Below are 6,379 nucleotides of genomic sequence, written 5' to 3'. Positions count from 1 at the left end.
TCCCCTCTTCCCTAGGATAGCTGTCCCTAGAAACATTAACCATGGAAATACAGCCTTTCCAGTTCAGATGGCTGAAAAATAGGCCTTTACCAAATTACCATCATAATTTTTAATTTCTAATATTTAAATCATCCACAATTATAATTTAGGACAGAGGAAATATTTATTAACAAACATATAGGTCCTCATGACATTTTAAAGACACATATGTGCATGTATTTATATACATTTTCATAAATATAAAGAAACTATGACATTGGAATTAATCACCTGATATATCCATTTGCTCCTCTGTGAAGTGACCTAGTATTTGGACACCCTAAGTCACTCTTTTCTGGAAACCACATTTGGATTAGGCCAAAATGACCTTATTTTTCAAACGAGGCAGTGCTGGTATGGTCACTGAAACTGAGATGAATAGAAGTTTATGAGGTCATAGTCTTTGCTCCCTGTGCCTCCAGATTCTAAGAATTTTTATCATTGTAGGATGTGTTCTAGAATATAGAATCATGTGATTATGAAAGATGCATGTATGTTGGTTTGTTGTAACCCCGGGTTCAGGCTTCTGCTGCATCATATTTGCTAAAGACACCAAAGCTAGATAGAGCTAGTTGATCCTGACTAAGGTACTACATAATTAAGTTCCATGTAGTGAGAAAACGTGTAGATTTCTGGCCCTATCCTTTTGCAGAGGGGCGGTGACTTGAGAGTGGTATTCTAGGCTAATGACGGTAGAATTAGGAACATCATCCTTGGCATCTGAAGGGGATTTGAGAATGCCTAAATGTGAGTAGCAAGGGGATCAAAGGCACCATGTTCTCAGGTGTGACAGAGTTGCCAGAGGGGTAAATGTTCCTATCCTCTTCAGGAAGGAAATGAGTGTTGGGAAGTTCTGTAAATAAGGTTAGTAGGCCAGATCCAGGTGACTTAGAGAAAAATCTGGGTCTCACATTTTACAAAATTTGCTTTGCAAGGCCTCTAACTTATCCAATAAAAGAGCTCTCGTTTATCCAAAATTAAGTGTTGGAAGAGTTAGGACCCCTCCTACACTGCTTCTCAGTGATGCAAGCTCTTTTGCGAGGGACTGGGTCTTACCAAAGTTAGGTGGTTAAAATGTTAGCCTGGAATGTAGGATTCTGGAGCGCTGATTCCACAGCCAGTCACTGAGAGAGGCATGAGGAAAAACCACTGAATAAGAAGAAAGCATCTCAATTCTCAGAGCATGGGGAGCTCATTTCTGAAAATGTACAGGGGACAAGTACTGCTTAGCCAGTTTCCCCTTATTTTTCAAGACTGGGAGCAAAAGCGAAAATAACTCAGAATCAGAAACTATTACTTCCTCTCTCAACCTTGGAAAGAAAACAAACAAACATTCTGCTAAGCTAATGATTAAAATAGACGAAAATATTTGAATTCCAATCATTTGGATGTTATCCATGTCTTGTGCCTCCATCCATATCAGGTATGTTCAAAAAGATTTGGATTTTTACCTGTGTTTTTCTCTCTCTATACTACGAACACTTCTAAAAAGTGTCCATACTCAAATAATTGTGGTTTTCAGATATGGTGATTTTCAGAACTTCATTATAAAATGGGCTGAAACTCAAATAAAAGCCATTACCCAGTTTTATCTTAGTGGCTATCTACTTCTATATATTTGAGTTAATCAATGTGTGAAAATGGGGATATCCTACACTTCCACTGAGATTTGGATTAAGTTTAATATTGAGGTTAAAGACAACTTCATTTCTATCGGTACCAAAACTGGCTGGGCTGAGTGGCTCATGCCTTCCAAAATCCCAGCACTTTTAAGGCTGAGATGGCGGATCGCCGGAGGCTGTTTGGCACCAGCCTGACCAAGATGAGAAACCCCGCTCTACTAAAAATAAAATAAAAAAAGTAGCCGGCTATGCACATGCCGTAATCCCAGCTACTTGGGAGGCTGAGGGGCAGGAGAATCTCGTCCCAGAGTAGAGGTTGCAGGAGCTGAGATTGTGCCATTGCACTCCAGCCTGGCAATAAGAGCGAAACTCCGGCTCCCCCAAAAAAAAAAAAAAGAAGAAAAAAGAAAATTAAAACCTATGAAAGGATTGAATATTAACTATTTCTAACCACCTCACCCCTGCAATTTGGGGAAGGCTTAACTCCACTTCTGTGTGTGAAATGTTGCTCCTCATTTAAAAGCAAGAAAGAAAATAAGTGATGAAAGGCAAAAATGTTAGTCTAAGGAGATAAAAGCTATTTTATGGGATTAAAATAAATTAAGCATTATTAATGTAAATGGTAATGAGAATATACAAATCGACAAAATGGTAACAAAATAGTAATTATTTTAAAAATGAATACCTTAACAGAATTTAGATATAGAAAGAGAAAATTAAGTATAAAAAGTTGAAAAATTATGAAAATATATAATAAATGCTGATACTATATTTCTAACTAATCTCATCCAACATACAATGACAAGTTAAGTGAAATAAACATGATAAAATGGGGGACAGAGACAACAGCTAAAATAGAGAAAGGACTTCAGAAATCTGAGAAGAAGGATATGATCGCTTTTTAAAAACTGAATAAACAGCAAACAACTAAAATAATCATTTATTAAGTCAAAGTCTATTGATGTTTATTCAGTGTCAGAAACTGCTGTAAGTACTGAGGATTCTGGGAACCTGTCAGTGAACTAGACTGGCAGTTCTCAACCATTAAGGAATCATTTTGTCAGGTGGTGCTAAAGAGACAGACATAAATGGCAGTCTTGGCAACATCTTAACATTGAGGGAATAAAAAGCTTTTATTCTTTTAAATGTTCTGGTAAATTCATTTGGGAAGAAACATAACAACCAATACAACATAAAGGAGTTTGAGCTAAAAGATCTCAGATACATGTAAACAGCAAGGGGAAAAAATGTGGTCCAGCAATAGCTAGGGCCCCCCAAAAAAGCCAGCATAATATTTAAAAAGTCGTTACTACCTGGTGTGGGTGGTATTGTGTGACCCTATGTGGCCTTAAAATGCTATTGCATGCATGTGTAATAGTTAGAGAATGTATGAGACTGACTTAAGAGACCATAAAAGCAGGAAGGAAGTGAGAGAGTCAGTGCGTCAGCTGTCAGCGCCTAGGGGAGGGGGAGTAATCAGGGAAAAGGAAGAGGCTGAAGAAAGGTGGACAAGGTTATTATAAAATCCAGCTGAACAAGAAGATGAACCCACAGTAGCACAAGGCCAGTAAAGAAGATAGAAAAGGACACTAAATGGAATTTACATGATATCTTAAAAGCATAGTGTAGCTGTGGTGGTTGTAGGGAACATGTACGAAACACTCTTGAGGTAACAAAGGCAAGCCCATTAAGTATAACTAATTTCTTTGGCAAGTTACAAAAAAGAGGAAACAGAAGGGAATTCGAATGTGATGAGAATGGCTTTGTATGGGTGACTTAGACAGTTAGAAGTTAGATGCAAATAATGATTGTTATTATTATGTTTTTGACTAAGGAAAAACTGCATTATAATGGGATATGATTAAGTCATTGTCAGCAATACCTAAAGTTTACGACTACTGCCATAGCTCTCATAAGTGGTAGAAGGTAGCACTTACTTTTTGACTATATCACTCACCCTGATAGTTGCCAGACTGTCCCTTCCACTGAGAGTGGCAGGGACTGTTACTGGTATAGTATTCATGTGAACAATCATGTGATGCCTCCTTGAATGGCCTTTTCTTTATCTCTGGAATGATGTAGGCATGAGCAAGGAAAGCCAAATACACTAAGAAACTGGCTTCTGACGTCCTTACTCACTCTAGCAGGCATGCCTGCTTACCTCTACCCTTAGTCTTGAAATGACTCACCGTGACAAATTATTGGCCTGAGCAGAATAACCCTAAAGAGTCCTTTGGTAAATCGTGTATTAGTTCCATAAGGAACACACTGCAAGGGAGCTATCAGATAATTTCTCCTTTCCTGTTCCTAACTTAAGTCAAGTAGGTTTATTTCCTATTACCACTGGCATTTATATAGTTCTTTTTTTTTTTTTTTGTAATTAAGCTTTTTGTTGTTTTTTTTATTATACTTTAATTTCTAGGGTACATGTGCACATCATGCAGGTTTGTTACATATGTATACATGTGCCATGTTGGTGTGCTGCACCCATTAACTCGTCATTTACATTAGGTAGATCTCCTAATGCTATCCCTCCCCCTTCCCTACCCCATGATGGGCGCTGGTGTGTGATGTTCCCCTTCCTGTGTCCAAGTGTTTCCATTGTTCAATTCCCACCTATGAGTGAGAATATGCAATGTTTGATTTTTGTCCTTGCGATAGTTTGCTGAGAATGATGGTTTCCAGCTTCATCCATGTCCCTACAAAGGACATGAACTTATCCATTTTTATGGCTGTGTAGTATTCCATGGTGTATATGTGCCACATTTTCTTAATCCAGTCTATATTGATGGGCATTTGGGTTGGTTCCAAGTCTTTGCTATTGTGAATAGTGCCACAATAAACATACATGTGCATGTGTCTTTATAGCAGCATGATTTATAATCCTTTGGGTATATACCCAGTAATGGGATGGCTGGGTCAAATGGGTCAAACTATTTCTAGTTCTAGATCCTTGAGGAATCACCACACTGTCTTCCACAATGGTTGAACTAGTTTACAGTCCCACCAACAGTGTAAAAGTGTTCCTATTTCTCCACATCCTCTCCAGCGTCTGTTGTTTCCTGACTTTTTAATGATTGCCATTCTAACTGGTGTGAGATGGTATCTCATTGTGGTTTTGATTTGCATTTCTCTGATGGCCAGTGATGATGAGCATTGTTTCATGTGTCTGTTGGTTGCATAAATGTCTTCTTTTGAGAAGTGTCTGTTCATATCCTTTGCCCACTTTTTGATGGGGTTGTTTGTTTTTTCTTGTAAATTTGTTTGAGTTCTTTGTAGATTCAGGATATTAGCCCTTTGTCTGATGAGTAGATTGCAAAAATTTTCTCCCATTCTGTAGGTTGCCTGTTCACTCTGATAGTAGTTTCTTTTGCTGTGCAGAAGCTCTTTAGTTTAATTAGATCCCATTTGGCAATTTTGGCTTTTGTTGCCATTGCTTTTGGTATTTTAGACATGAAGTCCTTGCCCATGCCTATGTCCTGAATGGTATTGCCTAAGTTTTCTTCTAGGGGTGTTTATGGTTTTAGGTCTAACATTTAAGTCTTTAATCCATCTTGAATTAATTTTTGTATAAGGTGTAAGGAAGGGATCCAGTTTCAGCTTTCTACACATGGCTAGCCAGTTTTCCCAGCACCATTTATTAAATAGGGAATCCTTCCCCCATTTCTTGTCTTTGTCAGGTTTGTCAAAGATCAGATGGTTGTAGATGTGTGGTATGATTTCTGAGGGCTCTGTTCTGTTTGATTGGTCTACATCTCTGTTTTGGTACCAGTACCATGCTGTTTTAGTTACTGTAGCCTTGTAGTATAGTTTGAAGTCAGGTCGCGAGATATGCCTCCAGCTTTGTTCTTTTGACTTAGGATTGACTTGACAATGTGGGCTCTTGTTTGGTTCCATATGAACTTTAAAGTAGTTTTTTCCAATTCTGCGAAGAAAGTCATTGGTAGCTTGATGGGGATGGCATTGAATCTGTAAATTACCTTGGACAGTATGACCATTTTCACGATATTGATTCTTCCTATCTATGAGCATGGAGTGTTCTTCCATTTGTTTGTGTCCTCTTTTATTTCATGGAGCAGTGGTTTGTAGTTCTCCTTGAAGAGGTCCTTCACATCCCTTGTAAGTTGGATTCCTAGGCATTTTATTCTCTTTGAAGCAATTGTGAATGGGAGTTCACTCATGATTTGGCTGTATGTCTGTTATTGGTGTATAAGAATGCTTGTGATTTTTGCACATTGATTTTGTATCCTGAGACTTTGCTGAAGTTGCTTATCAGCTTAAGGAGATTTTGGGCTGAGATGATGGGATTTTCTAAATATACAAACATGTCATCTGCAAATACGGCCAATTTGACTTCCTCTTTTCCTAATTGAATACCCTTTATTTCTTTCTGCTGCCTGATTGCCCTGGCCAGAACTTCCAACACTATGTTGAATAGGAGTGGTGAGAGAAGGCATCCCTGTCTTGTGCCCGTTTTCAAAGGGAATGCTTCCAGTTTTTGCCCATTCAGTATGATGTTGGCTGCAGGTTTGTCATAAATAGCTCTTATTATTTTGACATATATTCCATCAATACCGAATTTATTGAGAGTTTTTAGCATGAAGGGCTGTTGAATTTTGTGGTTCTTTTCTAACAAATTTACATGTCCATATGGACTTCTCTTCAAAATCACTAAAACTGAAAAGAACTCTCAGCAGGAATAAAGCTTTACAACTTAC

At 38.1% G+C, this 6,379-nt stretch overlaps 1 protein-coding gene across 3 annotated transcripts in view; it reads left to right on the top strand.

Annotated features, from left to right (window-relative positions):
• Nucleotides 1-272: 272 nt before the first annotated feature.
• ASB15 (ankyrin repeat and SOCS box containing 15) overlaps nt 273-6,379 on the top strand; it is a 77,439-nt gene continuing 71,332 nt past the window's right edge. Inside the window, exon 1 of one of the 3 annotated variants that reach the window (XM_017957135.3) lies at nt 273-626. The gene's annotated coding sequence lies outside the window, so the exon portion shown is untranslated. Of the gene's footprint in view, nt 1,463-6,379 lie in introns of all 3 variants that reach the window. The other 2 variants (XM_009203798.4, XM_009203799.4) reach the window with 2 other exon arrangements.

Source organism: Papio anubis, chromosome 4, assembly GCF_008728515.1.
Source record: "Papio anubis isolate 15944 chromosome 4, Panubis1.0, whole genome shotgun sequence".
In the NCBI taxonomy this organism is placed as follows: Eukaryota; Metazoa; Chordata; class Mammalia; order Primates; family Cercopithecidae; genus Papio; species Papio anubis.
This window is presented reverse-complemented; position numbering and strand designations above follow the sequence as displayed.